This window comes from Oxyura jamaicensis, chromosome 5, assembly GCF_011077185.1.
Source record: "Oxyura jamaicensis isolate SHBP4307 breed ruddy duck chromosome 5, BPBGC_Ojam_1.0, whole genome shotgun sequence".
Taxonomy (NCBI): Eukaryota; Metazoa; Chordata; class Aves; order Anseriformes; family Anatidae; genus Oxyura; species Oxyura jamaicensis.
The window spans coordinates 19,538,285-19,560,307 of record NC_048897.1 but is presented as its reverse complement, the minus strand read 5'-3'; the positions used below and the strand labels follow the sequence as shown (position 1 = coordinate 19,560,307).

Sequence of the window (22,023 nt, the reverse complement as noted above, 5' to 3'; positions counted from 1 at the left end):
GCAGACAGGACACGATTTGTACCACGTAAGCAGAGATGCTACTCTCTTTGTGTCGGAGAGCCTGCTGCAGACTCACGGATCCTAGCAATGCCGTACACCAAGACATTCTAGGACATGAAAATTGTCACACCACTACAGAGAAGTCCATCTCTTGATTATAAATTTACAAGTTCTCTCACGAAGCATGGCTCATGTCCACGATTAGCAAAATTTAGTCCACTCTTCTGGCTTCATGGGGTATCCTGCAGCTACCCAGTACTCCAAAGCATAAGGCAGCATCTAAGCAGATTTTACCAGATTGTGCCTTAACTCTTGTATACAAAAAAAAAAAAAGAGCTGATGCTACACACATGCTGTCGTCAACCGAAAATTTCCAGTTTCCTCAAGAAGTTGATAAATACTTCATATCATCTTAAGCAGCTTTTAACATCCTAGACACAGAACATTCCTGGGCTGCTCAATCTGTAATATCTATTCATTCACCACTCTCAAGCCAACCAGTATTTCAAGAACTAGATCTCCAGCATTTTTAAACCATCTTAATTTCTTAGTAACACTTTAGGATTTTTAATTCTGGGTAAAGAATTCTTGCAGACTTGGTGATAAATAGCATCTATTTATCTGGGCACTTAGTCTTCTCTCCAAGCAGTTGAAAATGAAAAGAATGTTGTTTATCATCCTAAAATAGCTCTCAGTTAAATGCTAATCATTACCATCGGTGAAAAAGGATTTCAGCTGTATAGCATTTAAGTTCTACCCTTAAAATACTTTGTATTACAAATCTTCCATGCCACTGCATTTTGTGGTTTGACATGCAATTTAAAATTCCTCTTTCCATGATTTCTCAATTTCTCAGTTTTGCAAAAATATCTCACATCTCCTTGGAAACCTGAGCACAAACACAACAGAGGCTTCTGGCTCTAATGGTTAGAAGCAGGTTAGAAAAAACTACATTCCTTTGCTGGTTAGGATAGGGTTCAACACCTCATTTCTCTATTCATGTATCTAACCAAAACCTGTCTCTCCTCCCCATTTTACCTCCCTTCACTCAAATCCTATTGATTCCTTCAACTACTAACTTACACTCATCTCAAGGTTTAATGTGTTTTCTATATTTTTTATAGAAAAATATAAGTGATATAGGGAAGCTGGCACTTCATGAGTAATACCGCAGAGAAATAAGGCCCCACAAAAATAAAAAAGGCAAGAACAAAGTCAAGTGAGATCCCTTTTGCACAGATATTTAAAATGATTGGCATAATCTATATCAAATGGTTTCTCTATCACCTGCTCTTAAATTTATTTCAGATCAGCGCAGTATAACAACCCACCCCCCCCCCCCCAACAGTAACTAAAACTAGTTGTCCATGCCCATCTGTGCTGCCACAAGCCCTAGTTTGGGAGCTGCTGTTTAGCTAGTAGCATTGCTGTTAATATCAGCAAGAAGTGTTTGTCCCCCGGTTCAGCAATTCTTTAAGCACCACTCCAGCTGCAGTAAGAAAAGTGCTGTTTCTCATTTCGGAGCTGGGACTGCCAAGCGAAACGCAGGCACACCCGTGGCCCTGAGAAGGAACTCTCCCCACCTTTTAGGCCTGTGCCATGCTCTGCTCAGAGCAGCTTTGAGAAGAGTTGAAAACACCCCCCCCTCACTTTGCTGCAGCACTGTAGCAGGTTTAGTCAACATGCCCATTGCAAAGGCACCTTCACTGCTACAACAAAGCTTATCTTCCTCAAATAAAAACTAAAATACTGAAAGTACTTGGTACAATACTTCTTTGGTAACATAAGAGAAAATTTCTCTTATAGGCACCACCAGTGTTTTCTCAGCTGAAGCATGGTGGGAAATTTGAATCATCCAGTTACCACAGCTACATTTTTCTCTCCTTTTGGAGACAGGAATCAAGAATAACAAAAAGCATGAAGAAGCATCAGGAAGAATACATCTTTTTCCCCAAGAAAAAGATTTTTAAAATGGCAGAGGAAAGGTAGACCAAGGATTTCCTTCCCTGAGTAAGGCAAGAGATGGGGAAGGCATTCAACTAAATTGAAAGTTGACAAGTTCCCCACCAAAAGAGACTTTGTCTATCCAGGGAACTCACTGTGACGGATGCAGGACTTCCAAGCCAAAAGCTTAGCAACATTAAAGGGGAGAACAAAAGATAAAATAGCATCACAATAGAAAATATTTTAAAATAAATAGCTTTACAACACAAGCTGAACTAACAGGATCCCAGAGAGAGATTCCCTGGAGCATATTATTATCATAACTGCCTATTGTAGATTTTTGTGCATCATCATCCCAAGCATCTGCTACTAGTCCTAATTAAAGAACAGATGGTCTGACCCAACGTGGCGATTCCTATGACCCTATATTTATCAGCAGGTGGGGAATTTAAGTTTTGAGGTCTCAAGCAAGCAAAGCAAGATTAACAAAAACAGATAGCTAAATAGGTTGCAAAGCCATCTGGTACATGACACTTGCTGAAAATAATATTCCTGAGGATTTTGCATGATGCATTTTCCACAATCTCTCTACTGAGAAAACAGCCTTCCATAAATTCTACCAAATGCAAATATGTCTTGACTCCAGAAGCACAGACATTATCAAGCTAATAAATGCATCTCTGTTTTGTGTTAAACTAGTGAAGCACGGCTATTCCAGCTGTACAGTGAAATTTATAAAAGCAGAAGAAATCAGCATGTTCAGATGAAAGTTAGAGGCCATTTTCAGTGAGAACTCCTGAAGGGGTCATCATACTGGTAAACCACATTAAAACAACACAGACGGGAAAAGGAAATAAAAAGCATAAGAAGATTGCAAAACTTCGCTGACTTTGAATAAAGAATTCATCTCTTCCCCCTTCCCTGGTTTCCGAAACAAGTCAGACTTCTGCAGTCACCACTGCTATCCTTCTTTTCTTGATAAATTACCCCAGTTATACATACATAAGTTCTTATGAAGTCTGACAAGACTGTGAAGTCTCAAAAACAACGTAGGCCTAAAACATAACAGTAGGCAGTTTGAAAGGTAAGAGGCCAAAGCAGTGTCACCACTGAAGTAGCCATAGCCAGTCAGCACGTACATCTTAGAAGCAGCCACAGCAGGTTCGTCTTACCATCTGACAGTTCAGAAATACAGGAGGGAATAGAGGTAAGAGGGAACCGAAAGAAAACTGAGGATCGTGGGCATTACATAGGACATGGGCAGGTCACTGCACAGTGAGGTGGTGGTAGCGAATTATGTCTCAACAAGCCAGGTTTTGTTACCTACAGTATAAAGGGAAATATCCTCATATTCTAGATACAGCCACAATGGAAAACCAGGCCTGCAAAAAAAAAAAAAAAGGCAAATACATGGCCAAACGGTCAACTCTGGGGAAAATGAAGCTACTCATGCCCTGTGCTGGAGCCATTAAAGATGGTAAAAAAGTTAAGGTAAGTGGAGAGTTGTGGTGAGGGAGCAGGCAGGTTCAAATGGATGATGATACCATTGTCAATTTGTAAGCTACTCGTGTTCCTGGACACAGTGCTGTATTTCTTCTACTGATCAAAAGTATGAAAGCACAATGCTGGGGTGCATGGCTGACTGACCACACAAGACCAAGTTTACCTACTGAAGGTAATTCCCATCAGCTTCTCACAGCCACGTTTATCAGCATGAAGTCTGTCAGGCCATTACCTGACAGCTGGGATGTAGGTGTTTTAGGTTTTTAAGTCAAACCCCACTTGAACAAAAAGCAGCAACATTTGTATATTCTTCAAATACCAGTGCTCAAATTCCTCCCTCTCACTCCTGTATCCTCCAAACACTGCCTTTACAGCATGCCTCCCTCCCCACCTCCACAAGACTGTCTCTCCTGTCTTCTCATCTTACCAGCTCTGCTCTAGAAGCTGCAGCACTGAGACCCGCCTCGGGAGCTGGGCCAGAGCTGGCCACTGGCCCAGATCCACGCACATGTTCCCTGTCAGACCAGCTGCAGAGGTGGCGGAGGCCCACGCACGCAGCGCAGACGGCTGGGGAGCCTGCACACAGGGACTCGCTGGAAGTGCATTCACTGCTCCCCTGGAAGGCTTGCTTAGGCAGTGGGTTCACCGTCACTCGTACGCTTTGACATCAACCGCCCCGGAACAAAAAGCTCACAAGTCTCTGGTTTGAAACCATTTCTTTCTGTGCGTCTATATAAAGCACAGCCAGACATAAAGCTACAAATTTCCATTTAATGCCAGGTAAGAAGTGTTCACAGAGCAGAGTTGAAGCCCACAGACCCAAGAAGGTGTCCATCTGCTTATTACCTTTCCTGCCACCCTATGGCCATGCACCCACACGAAGGGATGAGCTGGCTGAGCTGAGCTGTTCCAAGTATCTAGGGATGGGGAAGTGTAATTTTTAGATGGATCAGTCCCTTGCTCTGTGTCTTTGTGTGACTGTAGGAACACTTATGCCAGCAACAGAAGCAGGAACATGCAAGCAGGAAGTTCTTTCGTTGTCTGCCTGGGTTTAAGAGCCCTTCGTTCTGGAACAGACAGTTGAGAGGAAACAGAAGGTCTATAAAATCATGGAAAACATGGAAAAGAGGAACAGGAAATCATCATTTGATTTTTCTCCAAATATTAAAATAGGGCAGCAAACAATCAGATACCCTATTTAGAATAATGACAATACCTTACAAATCACGTAAACAATGGATCTCTGTCAGAAGATACTCCTGGACTCTACAAAGAGTACTTATTTCACGCTTCAATGAAAGAAATATTCATTAAAGCATACTTTGCACATGATGTCTCCCCTGATGCAAGAGTCAAAAACTACTAAACGCTAGAGGAATTAAGTGTGTAAAGATCGTTGTGAGCTTGCCCTGCTCTCATATTCTTCTCTGAACTTCTGATACTGAGCGAGCATGTCAAAAAGATTGGTAAGGTAGACAGATGCATGGCCTGTCCCACGATGTTGGTTGTTATGGCCCTCTTAACCAACTACCTTGTAGAAAGTTAGCTAACTCAGACACATTCACTGGTATTTTGGAAATTTTTCAGTATTTTAATGGAAGTCCATAGAATTGAAGTTACATAGGAAAATACACTGAGTACTTATGCATAGCCATACTTTATGAAAAATATTACCATGTTACTGGTAATTACTTCTCCTTTGTTGAAAAGTTTAAAGAAAGGACTCTTGCAACAATATTCTGTACTAGAAGAAAAATAAGGATTTAAAGGCTTTATTAAATTAATATGATTTAATGAACTGTTTTTCCCCCATTAACAGATGTAAAACACTGACTTTACCCAAACAAGTGCAAAACCTGAAAGAAGTCTCCCACTTGTCTTCCCTCCCTTCCCATACAGACACAGAAAAATAGACTTGTCATCTGTTTACTTTCTTACCCAGCTCTCTTGCCTCAGTGTCAGCATACATCATGTCACATTTTATCATCAGATGGGAGGTAAAAGACCATCACTTCTCTTCGGTATAGCTTTTGCTTGTATATTTTAAATTCAAGTCTAAAAAGTGCAGGCGCACTGCAGAAAACTGCATTCCCAAATCTGATTATAGATGGAGAACACAGCTTGAAATACATTAATCTGCCCAAGAAGTACCCTTCTTTTCTTTAGGTGAATAACACGTCTCCTCCTTCAAGGATTTGTTTTCAAAATTTACTGGTAAAAAGAGCACTTCTGATAGTATGCACCTGAATGGAAATTTGCAAATGCTCTGTTGGAAAAAATATATTAAATTCAATAACTTTTAATGGGCACATATGAAAAGAGCTATGATGACACCTTGAGAGGCACATGAAAAGCATTGATAACCAGGAGACTGTTACAAAGAAAATATTTTACAGTGACAGATGAATGAGAATACCCTCAGAACAAGAGTACTTGGTTATACCTCCTTACACTTGGAATTAAGGTAAGCCTGACTGTCACAATTTTTTGCAGATTCTTAAACACAGCTATTTGAAGTATCCTTAACATATTTGATGTCTCAGCTAACAGTAATTGAAAAACAGAATTACCAATATCTACAGATTCATACCAATATTTAAAATAGCTCTCCTGTATCTTCCTATGCAAAACAACTTCCATTACCATGTACATGAGCTTAACAAAAAGAAAGGTCTTTTCAGGGTACTTAAAGATTTCCAACTCAGCCACTCAGTTTATGAAAAAGAAGGTGATGCACCTCTTCCCTGGGAAAATTCTGGGAGGAAACAGGTAGTTAGCAGCAGCTTATGAAAAACTGCCTGCCTTCTTTCAAGACAATTTTTCCACGAAGCCCTGATGCAACTTCCCTGGCTTCATTAAATTATACACAAACATCTAAGAGCAGAATAGTGAAAAGCATCACAGGTGTGTAAGTGGTTGTAAAAGTGGGGGGGGGGAACTCGCACAACCCCGCTCACCTCCAGCAACACCAGGCAAAACTAGTTCTATGCAGTATGGTGCAACTGCTTAGACAAGGGTGGTGACTGAAATTAAACAGGGGCAGCCTCACTGATGAAAAGCTGAGGCGATCACTTGTCATGCTGCCTAAGTCTGGGGACCACCAGGAAGATGCTTCTACACTGACAGCCAAGTTTTCTTTTGTCTTTCTTTCTAATTATTTTCTTCAGCTTTTTGTGAGACACATTGAATCATTCGTCTTCTATTGCTCAATTGCATGGTTATCAAAAATACTTTTGTTTGCACATGATGGACAGGCTCTGAATTCCACTGGTGGTTCACAGGCTAGAAGCTGATAACAGACACATTGGTAAAAGCATATGAAAGCAGTAAATTTTCTTGAGTGATTTTTTTTTTTTTTAAGTAAACTTTGGGGTCAATCCATCAAATTGACAAGCTGTTGGCTGTCCTTGCTTCTCTTCAAATTGCTGCAGCTAAGTTCGTTGCTAACTCACCAAATAATTTGCTTATTTCCTTATGTCCCCAGCTATTTTAAACTGAAATGTGACAGAACAGCCTCTTAGCCTCTCTCTCGTTATTCCATATTTTACACTGTGTATGGCTCTTTCCCCAGTTACTGGCCTTCTCCTTTGATGTCTTTTCATTCATAAGAGTCTGAACTTTGAAAATTAGCGTTTTTTTTGTTGTTTTTGTTTTTGTTTTTTTTAAAAAACTAACAGTGGATGATTTAATGAAATTGCTAGTAAGACTATCATACAAAAACAAAATACAGTTTTGGTACAAGTACGGTATGTTTACATAAAGCAGGTGCAAGAAAAAGCAAGCTCTGCAAATTTTGCTGGATTCACTGAAATTGAACCTTTTGCCAAAGCCTCTTCTAGGTCACATTACTTCACATAAAATATACTCTACAAGTTTATATTTAAAACCAGAACACTTAGATGTTCTAATACTATGAAATCCTTTTGTGTTAAATATGACCAATTAAGCCAATAACTAAAGCTTCAACTTTTTTGACACTAATGACAAATAAAATATTTAGGTATAAATTATAAGAAATTATTAGAGGGAGTGGGGGTTGGTTGTTTTTATTTTTTGTTGCCTTTTTTTGTGTGTGTTTGAGACAAAAAAGGTCAATGGTTTGTGCTGCAGGATTCAGTGATCTCATTACTTGTGGCTTTTGTCATTTGTTTCATTTTTTATCATTGAGAGGTTTATGTGGTAAGCCATCTATATTTGACATTCTGTATAAAAACAGCTGTTGATAATTTGAAAATTATCATTATGTAAAAAGCAATAGCTTTCTCAACTGTTATTTTTACAGTCCAACTACTCTATGAAATTCCTGCACTTGCTTTCATAGCCGCAGCCCAGAGTAGCTAGTAGAGGCAGTACATATTTTTCCTGTTTTGAGTAGTCTGCAGAATGACTAATTTTTAGGGAGAGGAGGCAACACGAGCACACTAAAGGAAAGAACTGTGGTACTATATGCACTCAACTTTAAATAGCTATGATGATCCCAGAGGATTCAATGTTTCAATCTCAACCATCTCCTAAAATGCAATGCTGCATGATACTTCTGTGAATTATTTTACCATGGCCAAATATGCAGCTGTGTTTCTCTTATGGTTTTGTATTCTTCTGTGCTGCAGAACAGTGCAGACTGCACGTGCATACCCTGTGGTCCAGGGCTGCCTAAATGCCACATTGATTTATCCAGTCTACATTAGGGACAAACCACGTATTGCCATCCAGGAGGCCCACAGGGATTGTGCTGGGACCCCTCATGGAGCCTGAGGCTTCAACTTAATGTTACAGTATGAGCCAAGCTGAAGGCCTGCCCCTACCAGGGCAGGGAGGCCAGATCCTACTTTCCCCTGCTCCACTCCTCCCTTCCTCAGGCTATGTCCACCTCCTCATGTGACAAACACATTCAGTTTCCAAACCAGTAGAGAACTACTTACTAACAAGAAAAGCACTATTTCTAGAGACCAGCAGCTTTAAAGGCCGATCTCCATGGTGCTCATAGCTAAAGAAACAAATACACAGTTCTTCAGCAATCCCAGTAAATCCTGAATTTCACAATCTGATGGTAATGGATTTAAGTGTAAATGAAGATCTCACAGGGTACCCATCTTCATCCTCAAACACCTACATATATACACAGGTCTGATGAGCTGTGCTCCCATGACTAAACTAGTTCTAAGACTGCTGGCAAACCAAGCTAAATAGGCAGCTCAAGGGCCTCCCTCTTTCTCCTAATCAAAATTTCTTAAAAAAAAAAAAAAAAAAACAAAAAAAAAAAAAAAAAAAAAAAAAAAAAAAAAACACCTCTTCTGCAATATGACTTGCAATCCAGAGGGGAGCTTTTGGCTTTCATTCCAATACATATTCCCAAAACACAGCTGTAAAGTATAAAAATCAATTAATCATGTTTTGATATAAGACAGCTCACTCAGACACCACACAGGACAGATTTACTGTTCTCATCATTAAATAAAACATTCAGAAGTCCCCAGAGACTTATTTTTCACAAATGTTGACAGAGATGTGTACTGCTTTTATTATCACTGCCTAAGCTAGAGAACAGAAGTTTACTATTCATTTCAAATGTCCAAAGCCAAAAAAAGGAGCTTCCCCTGAGCATCTATCATTATTCTCAATTATGAATCATGAAAAATTTTATTTAATTTGTGGTTAAGACAATGGGAATATCAAGCAAATGATTTTACATACTAAAAATTTCATTTTTAAAACTGTTCAGACTTCTCTGCATACACACATTCCTGTTAATGTGTTCAACTAATTCAGATCATGAATTTGATATTCACAGAAGAGTTCCACTTACAGAAAGGCAGTTCCTCTTGGAAATATTACAGACATCTGAGGAAGGGCACAGGAAATCTCTCTTCAAAGATGTACCAGCTAGTAAAATAGAGAAAAAATAAACAAAACATATAGATAAAATATTCTTGATCAATTAACTAATTTAAGAACTAGGTGGTCACAGAGTTGAAGAATTAAATTCTCAAAAAAGGAATCTTGTACTGAGAGCACCTGCCAGAAAATTTCAGATTTTTGCATCTGCAGTGATATCAAACAGTAGTACAGTACAAACATACAAGACTTTTTAAAGTCAGTGATCTGTGCTCCCCTCTTGTCCCCAGAACCTCCTTTTGCTGCTTGTTCCTGCCTGGTGCTCATGAATCCTTTCCTCCCATTTTTTTTGTTCACTCCACTCCCTCTTTTTCTCCCCCACCACTCCCCCATTTTTGTCAATAGTTTCCTGTTCTTATATAATTTTCTTTCTTCCCTCCCAGTGCCTGGCTCCCTGTCTCCCAGCCTAGCATCTTTTCCCTTCTTTTTCTTCAGCCCTTCAGTATTTGAATCACAATCATTTCCTCCCTCCACTCCACGCTGATGCCAACAAAGAAAGCACCACGAGTACAGAACAGATTGTCTCTCCACACTCATTTCTGAGACATGCCACTAAAGGAGCCCACAGTTTCCAAGAAAAGCGATCAGAGGAGAAGATCCACCCAGACACCACAGCCAGGGCAGGCTCAGCTGCCCCCCAGAACCCATGCCAAGTCTGGCCAAGCTTGCAGACCATGAGGCAGTGAAGCAAAATTAGGATTATTCAGCAAACTTAGCAGCCAGGGCATTACACCTAAACCATGTGTGTGACATCTGCCCAAGCTAAACATCTTCAACAAAAACAGCTTAAATTGGGACAGGTTTTCTCACAGAACAGGAGTCCCCTTTACCTAAGGGGAGCTGCTTACCTAAGCAGCTGTGTATTAAGCCTAACAAAACAGTATTTTTCCTCCACTGCAAGTCTTGGAGCTCTGACTGCTGAATCAAGATAGCTCTAACATTTACAGAACTGTGTTCAAGGCAAATCACCACCACTGTGGACTTGCCTTACAACGCAAGGCCGTGAACCTTGGAAGACGAAGGGCTGACTGACGAGCAGCTCTGACTCCCCCTCAGCAAGGGGGGGCCAAGGCACAGCTGCAGTCAGCTACCTGGAGATAGGCTACCCTCATTCATCTCAGAGAGATGCTCAGAAACAAAGATCATTTTAAGTAGTATACAAAACTGGAGTAAATGTGCCCATTCTCTCTCACTCCTGGTTGCAAGACCTCTCAAACAACTCGAATCAGCACATGGGGGCACCCAGCCACCCCTTTCAAAGCCAGCACCAGCTCGAACGGGCTCAGTGAAATCCCGCGTATGCCCAACTGCAGGATGCTGCATTCAACTTAATGAATTTCTCAATTTACAACTTCTGTCATGCAGACTTCCTGCCTTATCCTGTGATGGCTTTGCCAGCTGAGCTTTTTGGTTTTGCTTTTCAAATCTGTTTGGGGCTCTCAAGCAAACAGAATACCTGTAACTACCATTTAGCAGCAGCATTTATTATTTCAACAGCTGCTCACAATTGAGATTAATTCACTAACAACAGGGAGAAGAGCAGAGATGGAAAAGAAAACCAATCTTTGCTCAGCAGTGTGTCATATTCCTACTGTCAGTAACATAATTCAATTGGTTTAGGCCTTGCAATTTTTACCGTTAGCAAATAGTCCTGAATTTTCCTTCAGGTCACAAAAGGCAAGCTAATATTAAACTCTGCTATGCAACTACATTTTCATACCTTCAGCTATTTGAAATTATTTTCTACTTGTTTTGCACTTAAAATGCTTTCCCAGACCTGACAGATTAAACAGAAACCCAGTCTTGAAGTAGACATTAGCAGAAAACATACACGGAAAAATCTTCTAAACCAGACTGAATCTGCATCTGTTTATTTTGTCTTGCGTTGCTCTTCAATGCTTTGAACTTATTGTTTAGGTAGATTTAGATCTATTTCACAGAACCAAGTAAGAGAGATGGTATCTTCTTCAAGTAGGGGTTTTCAGCCTGAGTCATGTAATTGGAAGACCAGTAATGGATGTTCAATGCTAGTTCAGTATTTAACAAGAAACTCGTCAAACAGCAAACATTCAGGAAAAGAGGCATTAGAGGTTTGTGGACAGCTTCCAGTCGCAATGGTTTCAGCTTTCAGCACGTGTTGCTGTGCCTTGAATCGCATTTTTGACCTGTGGTGCTTTACTAGGTGGTTCCAGTAACCACAGGGAGACCCGTCAAGCAGACGGTCCCACGATGGGTATTGCATCATGCATTTGTAAGGCATTCATCAGTACTGTATGCTTCTGAAGTACCAGCAAGTCTGCTGAAATGACAGATGTAATACAACAAAAATATTCACACAGGCCACCCGTTTGTCTGGCATTTTACATCTTTGCAAGCCAAGAACCTCCTCCTCTGCATTTTTATATTGTTCTGACTCAGGCAAGAAGACCTTTAAGTCAGTCCTAGTCTTGCCCAGATAGGAACAGCACAAAAACAGCACACATGCACGTAGGTGGTTAGCAATACCAACATGGAATACATTATCAAGAATTCCCTCTAAGTCTTCCTGGTTGAAATTACAGCACCAGCAGAGATCTTCCAATTTGTTGGTGGGCTACAAATCACATCCACATATAACAAAATGAGGAGCATTGCCTTTTTAATTTTGAAAAATACCAATGCCATTCTCAAATTCATTAAGAGTAAGTTAGCGTTGTTGGTAGCTTTTGTATAGCGTGCCAGCTCAGGCAGCTCACATCGCTTCTGGATCTCACCCATGCCAAAGCCTACCAGAAGGCTAAACTTGTCATATGCCATGTTTATACCTTTAATATTACAGGATTAGACTTTATGTACAGATGTGGATGGACACATTTTAACTCTGCGCACACAAGTATTTTAGCTCCCATTTTATTTTTCAACTTCGCTATGAAACAGCAGTAATATTACAACTCATACTTTGCCAAATCCGACATGTGTTTACACCAGTACAGAGACACCCAGAGCACGTATCAGAGCTGAAGTGTTAACAGCACATACCAAAGTCTGACGCCATCGTTCAGTCCTTCAAAGAATTCAGACTTTCAGCAACTTTTGTTTAGATTTTACCCCCAATTCGTTCATTAAATTTCTACCATCAAGGGATGTGGATAATAGCAAGTTATTCACATAAACAAGTTCGCTTCTGTGATCTGGTAGATGGAAACAGTGGCAAACACAGACACTTGCAAAGGCCAAAAAACTAGAATCAGGCACTGTTCCCCTTATCCTTTAAGAATATGCATGCATTTTCACTAGTTCAGACATCTAAAAGCTGGAATAACACGCAAAGCAGTTTGAAAATCCAAGACTTTTTATATATCATGTGAAAATATTTGCTGAAGGACAGAAAGAGTGTTTGATTACATCTCCAGGACTATACTAAATTATCTGTGAACTAGAACGCAACTTCTGGGTCCAACAGGCACGCACCTGAAGGAATGCAAAAGTAGCCCACTTCCAGGAAAAGTACTTGCAGTACTGCCAGAGGAGAAAAAGTAACCACTGACATATGGACAGAAAAGCACTCTTTTTCTCTGACGCTGCAGACAGAATGCAGTGTTTTCAGTTACATACTAGCATCCATTTTCAGAAACAGTATTCAGAACACCCCAGTTAACTATTTTGAAAGTAGAACAGACCTAAAGTTTTAAGACAATTTCTTTTTAACATCTCTCTTTTTCTTTATATCTGCATTATCAGAAGAAAAATGTCAGGAATCTGGCAAATAAGTTGGAGATAAACTTTAAAAAGCCCAGTAAAAGAGAACAAGTTACCAATATTGACCTGAACAGGGCAGCACCATTACACCTGAGGAGAGAAAAGTGTAAACCAGGTAACAGTGATAGTATTATCATCATCCTAGAGGCAACTGAGCCCTCCTAATATACTGTTTTCCATCTGAAAATGTTTCTCAAAGTATTTCTCTCCTACATTTTGGAAACTTACAAGCCTGCACAAACAGCAGTGAGCTCTTAAGTACTGCAACACTAATCTCATTCACCAACAGGACTTCGCAACCACCAGCTTCCAAGTTGCATGGTGTTCTGTGAAAAAATCATTGAGGACTCAATGCCTTAAAAGGCTAGAAACCAGTTTATATGGAGAGACTGATGATCAAAAGAGAAGGTGTTATTAATCTGTGGCAGTCTGCAATATAATGCTAAGTTCATTACTCCTGGACCAGCATTTCCATTTTTAGACAAAGGTTTTGTCTAAATATCGAGTAAATCTTTAAGAATCCACCCTCTTTTCCAGTGAATGCCAAAATAATATTAAAAAAAATGCAACAGAGAATTAACAGCTGTCTAAACATCTACTGAAGTCTAGAAAAGAAATCCTGCATCACTGTGAGGGATTTCAGTCTTGAATAGGTTAGCCAGAGGTGTCTCAGTATCAGCAGTAAAACTCCCTGGGATCAGGGTTTGCTTTTGGTTTTGGGGGTAGGGAAGACAGTTACATTACTTTTTCATATTTTTTGTGTTTTTTTTTTTTTTTTTTTTTTTTTTCCCTCTTTCTTTTGTCAGAATAAAGATGCTTATACATTCGGCCTCATTCTGAGGGAGGAAAGCCTCTTTTTGATTGGATTTATAAGTCAGTACCTATCAAAATACAAGAAAGCACCATCTGGTTTACATAAAACCACAACATACTGGTCTGAAATGTGCTACAGTATTGATCCTATTGTTAGTATAAAGGGAAACTATGCTGAGGTACCTCCTGTTCTATCATTACATTATATATACTTAGCAATATAATTCATGCACTAAAACACACACTGTAAAAATTCTCAAGACTAACAAAAAGGACTCAATGAAATAGCTACTAAATCTAGCTGATAACACAAAATACTTTCCCTGACTAGCAGAGAATTTACAGCACTATCTCACAGTCAGGGTCATCTTTGATTCATGTGAATTCCCAACAGATCATGTTACAGCAAAAGAGGACAAGTAAAACTGTTGCCTTTGTTTAAAAAGCATCAGATATCAGGAGCACAGATCCGTACAACATGGCAAGATGGTCGAGGAATAAATCTTTCTAAATATTTCCATTACTTGGCAGATCTGTAGATTCTGCATCTTCATCACAATTTGCCTTTTTTTTTTTTTGTATTTTTTTCCCTCCAATGAATATAACCGACTCTTGTCCCCAGATTTCCCATGGAATGTTATTTCCCTGTTGTTACAGTATCCTATACAGCCAAATCATTTACAAGATCATCCAGATGCACATTTGCCATTAATAAAAATAATGACTGCACAGCTATCCTAGAGCAATACTAGATTACAAGCAGAGACACATTATTTGGTGAATGTGGAGTAAAAGCAAAACTAGGGTAATAAAGACAACGATATAGAGACTAACAAAAATTGGCTAAACTCAAGTTCATACTGATTTGTGCCCTATGCTCCAAAGCATCTTCCAACTCCTCAAATAACGCATACTGAACATACACCATGTATATATGCCAAATTCAGATACATTTCTGTACTTTTTTTTTATAACAAACATTTTACAGGATTATCTTCTCAAATTCTTAATCAGCTATAACAGTTGAATTAGATATACGTAAAAGCTAGTAACATGGTAAATTGAATACTTTCACGATACATGGAAAAATGCAACACACGTTTGCTGTTTTCCTGAACATACATTTCCTGAACACTTAGAAGACATTACCACCACCAAGCATTACACCTGCCACACTGCTTTCTAAACAGCACCTCATAAAACAGGTCTCTCCAATTGTTTTTTCCCAATACAATAGATGCTCTTTTCTCCCCTTTCAGGAAGGCTGCTTTGTCAAAAGGAATTCTTCACTACTAAAAAAAAAGTTGATTCAGAACAAAAATGAACCACAGGAATAAAAGTTCCTGGCTCAAAACCTACAATAAATACTTTAAACTAAACAAGCTTAAACTTACCTAAGAGCACACTGTCTGCAATAATTTCATCATCATTTCATAAAGGCCAATTCCCCTATTTCCTACCACAGAGAAGTTTGAGGGGGGGTAGAGGGGGGGGCATTGGAAATGAGTGTTAGGGGGTGCACATATCAGCTGCTCAATCCAGGAACAAGATTTCTCCAAGCACCTCCTTCCTCTCTAATACAAAGGAACAAAGTATAACACTATACAAGATAACATCTCTGTGCCCTCTATGCTTTAATAGACTTTGCAGTTTGGTACTATAAAACTGAGAAGGAACTTTATGTACCACATACGCTCCTCTAACACAAAGTGCAAAAGCATTTTGAAATAGCTGTGTCTGATTTTTGATAACGTTCATTACCTAAAAAACTTCAACTGTAGTTCTGCAATTCCTTGTCAGAAGTACTTACTGTACAATTTTTCAAACGCTAAATCTGAAATTACAGGTCTGATGAACTAAAAATCTGATACCATAAGCCACAAACCCAAACCGTATGAAAGTAACTGAATACAGATTAAATAAGAAAAAGATGAAAAATGTTTTATGCCTGAACAGATTAGCTGAGGGGGGGGAAGGCAAGAAAGAAAGATGTTTTAAATTCATATGTGCCAAGATTAGCATGATGTACTGGCAATGTGAATGCCAAGCAAGAGGTACTATTTCAACACCCCATCAGTCAATGTAGAATGGAGTATCATCAGTGCCTAGGTCCCAAAATAAAGTTGTTTTACTGGCAAGTTGTATTTACAGTTGAGACAAAATACAAGCACCGGTCTCTACAAGACTCATAGCTGGATCACCAAAACCAAATCCCTGCCTCAAGAGTTGGTTCTACCGCAAAAAGGGAAAAGAAAGGTGTCAGTTCTCTACAGCTAACCAAAAGAAAAGGAAGAAAACTTCACATATTTTTGCCATATAATGGAATCCAAGTCTGACAGGAAACTACAAAACCATTAACTCCAGTTCTTTGGTTATAGAAGACTAAGCAGTTTTTGCAGGACCAGCAGTTTTTGCAGGACCTTACAATTTTGTTTAATGGTGATGTTTGTTGACACCTCCAGTACCAGAAATTCAATGTATTTACCAACAGCCTCTCTATTCCCCATATGCATGGTCAAGCTCTGAGGGTCTCCAAAAGGTTTCTTACACTGTTTTCCTACAGAGTTCACTCAAAGGGGAAAGGCTAAACCTCTGTTTTCATTAAATAGGCAAAATTAGAAAATAGTTTATAGATACCAATTACATAAAACTCAGGTCAGTCACAATTCATTCAGCTCTATAAATTCTAAGTGACCTTACAGACCACTTTTGGTCACTGTCTGGAGACTTTTATGGCCTAGAGGTATGCAACTGCACAGCTATCCTAAAAAAAAGCACAAGGAAATTTTATCAACTTGGGTAACACTAAAAATAAGTAATAAAAATGCTGTAGGTATGACTTTGCACATGCAATTATTCACCTGCAGTAAAACCAGAAAAGTTTAAGCCCTAACCATCAATTAGGGGCCCAAATCCTAGAAAGATGTTACACACTGCAATGACTCACAGCTCTGAAGCACCTACCATTAGGTGCCATACTGATAACAGATAATCAAGTATGGAAAGTAGACCCATTACCAATACTATCTGGCAATTCTAAACTCCTTGCAGAATTTGTGACACTGAATAGTATGGAGATAGCTGTATGCTTTTGTTGATGCACCAACTCTCACCATAGGATAAACACAAACTAAAAAACCCCCACTACTACAGCCAATGACTAAGACACCCATACACAGCATTGTGTGTTATTCTGAAAAGTTTTTTGTCGTGCCACTTCACAGAATTACTGCACTGAGTACCAAATGCAACACTGCTATTCTCAAGTAAAAGAAAAAAAAGGAGGGCAACAAAGAGTAAAAGGCTCTGGACATCCTGATTCAGCAAGTCCTGAGTCAGAAGTCATCAAGTTAGCCTACAGCTACAGACCTTTCCTACATGTTTCCACATCTGTTGCTCGTCTCTGTCAGAGGCAGCACCACTGGGCTAGAGGAACATTTGATTTAACCAAATGCAGTTAAACTATAACATGATTTCTGGATGAAAGAGAAGAGCTAAGATTTTAATGTATGAGAAAACGCATCCAACTTGTCCAAATATTTAACCTGCTCTTTTGAGGTGGTCATGAGTTTCAACGTTCCTCTCTACATCCAATTCATTTTAATAAAAACAAAGCCGAAAAACCTGGATTAGCCTTTAGTAATGAAGACACGATGACTTCTTGGCAGAACAATCCAAGAGGAAGTACTTGGCCCACAATTTCATTTCACAGTAAAGATATTAAATGGCCACTGGCTTTACCTGTTCTTTTCTCTGAAGGCTTATCAAATCTATCCCTGCTTTCCTTTTATAGTCAAGGACAGAGGCAAAGAGCAAAGATTTGCAAGGAATGTATGTCTGTCCCCCTTCACTCCCTCACGGCCTAGCATGTAAATGTTTAAAGAATGCTATAAACTTTTGATACTAAATTAATCCCAGCTGGAAAGGCACTCAGCCCCCAGTTATTTTGCAGCTCATCCTCTTTCCAAACAACCTCCTCCCAACACCAATTGTTTTCAGAGTAGAGAGGCTACAGCAGGAGTTACTCTTTCTCTGAAAAAGGAATGGCGTGCTGCTTCTCAACATCAACTTCTCTTCCCTCTGCAAAGACCCCTACCAAAGGTGCTAGGAGATGGTAAAAGACAAATTAAAATGGGGAAATTATGCTGAAATAACATGCCTAAAAGGAGTAGAGAAAATAAAGGGGAAAAAGAATAATAAGAGCAAAAAGAAAAATCAAAATTAAACTTGAGTTGAAACAATGATTATCCAATGCTTCCTCATACCCTAAAAAATCCTATCTATCCTACTATACACATGCACATTTACTGCACCTCTGGGCTGTGGTCTTTACAGTTACCGTAACTATGCATCTCTGACTGCACAGAAGTGTGAGGAAGCGAGAACAGCAGTGGCTCTTACCCCCCCCAAGGTATGACTCTCATACTAAGAACTCAAGATCTTTAAGACCCATGCTCACAGACAAGACTGGTTAAATAAATAAATAAATAAAAGGCAAAAACTGTAATCTTCTCTGGCATTTCTTGTACCACAGCTACCCAATCAGTAGCTATATTTTCTAATACTTGGATGCAAAAGTTCAATGAGATGTAATAAGAAATTTTGCTCCCTTGTCCCTTCATTCCTGCTGGAGATGTAGGGCCATGGGAGAGCTTGCAGCTCAACCAAGTGTTAAGACATTCAGCTTGCTTCTGTAAAAATACCACACATAAAAACAAAGCTGAGTTTTCAACTACACTGATGAGTTCAAAAGTCGTTTGCAACTTCTGCAAATTATAAGCTTCCTTGTTAAAAAATAATGGCTATTTATACATGCTGAAAAAAAGTGAAAAAAATTAGTGCTAATAAAGGTCAATACAATAAACAGCATGGCTTTGAGGTAACAAAGAACTGTTTCCTAGTACAATGCCTTCAAACATGGAAATAATGGAACAAATTAGTGACTGTCATCTAACATATAGAAGCATGAATAAAAATACTAATGTGCTAAAAAGCCTATGCAAATTAAGAGTAACAGGAAATGCCATTTATTAATTGCATTGCTACTAGCACTCAAGCTATACAGCATTCACATAACGATGCATATATACATGTATGCTATGTTATATACATAAAAAGACATGACTAATGCCTCGTGCTGCTGGGATCTGTAAAGCTAACATCACATTGTCTCATAGACTCTGATCTTTATCTTTCATCAAACGGCGCAGAGTTAAGTTGCGGTCCTGCATTATGCATAAGCAGTGAACGCAATTAGACTGAAAAGCGAGCTCGTCTTCTCTGATCTCAAGTGGAAAGTGTGAACTCTGATCTGCACGGGTGACAGCTTTGTGCATTACTCCCATTTACTAGTTACCTTCCTTGAATCTGTGTATGCAACAGAAAACTCCAAACACATAGCTGTGGCTAATCTTATGCAACCCACTAATGTTTAAACAAGCAAGAATATCAAGAGAGCAAAGCAGTTATGTTACTTTGTTTGGCACAAAGAAACTGCAAATAGTTCTTGCTTTCACAGTTCAAGAATGATGCTGAGAAACTGGAGGAAAAAAAATAAAATGCCTACAGTAAGAATTTGACAAGTAAGAGATAGACATTTGATCTTTCATCTAGCAAAGATATATAAAAAAAAAAAAACACCAATGAATGGAAACTACACCTAAACAAATAGCTAGAAACGATGCTTCTTTTGTTTTCAGAGAGATTGAATCCTTTAAGGATTGCTCATTTCCAAATTCCCAGAAATGTTTTCATTGAAACTGGATGCTTTCCAAATAAACCCTGTATTTCAACTTGGGGTGTCTGTTCTGAAGCATGAATTTAGGAAGTCTAATGGTCAATGCAGCTGAAGTAGTAAAAGTTGCATATATTCTCAAAACACTTCATAGGAAACAGGCATTTTCCTTTTACAGAAAAAATGAAGCAGGGAAATAATGTTACTAGTCTAGGGCAGCACAAGAATGAAGTTCACAGTTCCCAATTCCAATCATGCTATTCCATGGTCCCTTCTGGTTTTAAAAATGTAAAATAAAATTCAGTCCATGAGCTTACTTTTTTCTCTGCTTCACAGATTCCACGTCTGTTCAGTCTCAGATTTAATGGCAGATTCTTATTACTAACCTGCAAAAAACAAAAAATATTTTAACTGCAGAAATCTCTTGCTATTGAAGCTTAAGAAGCACAGCATATTATAATTTAGCAATATGCAAGCTAAGCCATGCAGAAACTCAAAACATCAGGGTTGCTCATGCTTCACCAGCCATTCCCACAAAGCATCTATTACAGAAAACACCTTGTTTATTAATCGCTGTACAGCTATAATCATACACAGTACTAAGTACAGAGTTAATAATTTGAAGTTATACTTTGAAGCATTCCAATCTGAAGCATTCCACATTTTAAAGATAAAACCAGGAAAAAAAAAAATCACACGCAGTATGATACATGCATCTCATCCACCAGCAGCTATCCACATCTATGCAGACTACAGAATTCAGGAACATAAGTGTTTTACAAAACCCACTCATTTTCCAGGGCATGGGACTGCAGTGATTAAGCGCCCAGACTCCTTGACAGTCTTGATCAGGCTGTACTAAAATCCACACTGCTAAATCCTTGCAATCTTTTTTAATCCAGGCTAGCTAGATTAAAGTTAACTTGGGTGTGTCTAACCATTTTGAAATTGGGAAGTTTGCAGACATAGCATGTGCATCGTCATTCCTAGCCTGCCTAGTCAACAGGTGCCCATAACAAAGAAAATTAATTATTACTGTCCACACCAGTAATCTTCAGTAGTTTAGGTATCGGTGTCTATAAATACTTGAAGGAAGGGTGCCAAGAGGACATAGCCAGGCTCTTTTCAGTGGTGCTCAGTGACATGACAAGAGGCAATGGGCACAGACTGGAGCACAGGAGGCTCCGTTTGAACATCACAAAGCACTTCTTTACTGCCAGGGTGGCTGAGCACTGGCACAGTGCTGCCCAGAGAGGAGCTCCAGGAGTCTCTCTCCTCCTTGGAGATCTTCAAAAGCCACCTGGGTGTGGGCCTGGGCACCATGCTCTGGGTGGCTCTGACTGAGCTTGGACCAGGTGGGCTCCGGGGGGCCTTCCAGCCTCAGTCATTCAGTGATTCCAGACTAACAGAGAACAGTGATCAAAGCACAACGACCTCTCCACCTTACAGATAGCCAAAAAATTAAGCGATCCAAGGCTGTTTTCATTCACTCTTGTGCCTTAAATGAAAGAATATGCAATTCCTTCAGTCTCACAGATAGTGAAATAAAGGTGAGACTTTTCTCAAGAACATCCCTTTCCTATTATAAAGGGCATATTTAGCTATTAAGAACATTATCCAGTGTTGTTCAACTGAAGGTAGTTCAACTGAAGGGTACAACTGCAATTGTTCTCCAGTTCTAGAGTACATTATTTCACCTCCCAACTACAGCACTACCAACTTCTATTAATTCACTGCACTGCTTTTAGACATAAAAGGTAAAAATATACTAAGCACTTCCCGTTTCTTTTCCATTTACAGATAGTAACTGCACTTTGTGCTGGGTCTGTCAACCACTACACTTAGCACTGCAGTATTGCAGCAGAAAACCAGAATGGAAGGCAATCACTAACTTGGGAACACTTATGCCTCAATGAGAGCATCTAATGTCCCTACTCCCTTTCTCAGATACCTGCATGCACACAGAAAAACACACACACACTCCCCAAGCAACATCCTTCCTTTATTCATAATGAAGCTACCTCTAAATAGTATTTGTAGGGCTTGTTCCTATCTTTGTTTGGACCTGAAGTGAAAACAAACACAATTTGTGCAAACAGCATCTAAACCTTCAGGAATTTTCTGGGGAAAATAAAAGAAAGAAAACCTGCAAAATGTAAGAATGCTACACAGCTCTGTCTGTCTCCTGGTGGCCATTCTCAGAGAAATGCTTCCCATCCAGTTGCTGTCCCCCGTGACAGAAAATACAGCACTACGCACTCTTAACATGCACCTGTGGAAGAGCAATAATCACTGAGGCAAATCCTTTCCCACCTCAAGCCCACCCCATGCAACCACGTCTCACTGCCACAGTGATAAATGCCACAGGGCTTTGACCTATCAACAGGAATAGCAGA

General features: G+C 39.4%; 1 protein-coding gene across 8 annotated transcripts in view; it reads right to left on the bottom strand.

Moving 5' to 3' along the window:
* SIPA1L1 (signal induced proliferation associated 1 like 1) overlaps window positions 1-22,023 on the bottom strand; it is a 203,067-nt gene that overhangs the window by 112,026 nt on the left and 69,018 nt on the right. For 6 of the 8 annotated variants that reach the window (XM_035327041.1, XM_035327039.1, XM_035327037.1 and 3 more), the window contains one exon: window positions 9,254-9,330. The exons of 1 other annotated variant lie outside the window; for it this stretch is intronic. The gene's annotated coding sequence lies outside the window, so the exon portion shown is untranslated. Of the gene's footprint in view, window positions 1-9,253; window positions 9,331-19,944; window positions 20,014-22,023 lie in introns of those variants that run through there. One more of the 8 variants, XM_035327042.1, reaches the window with a different exon arrangement.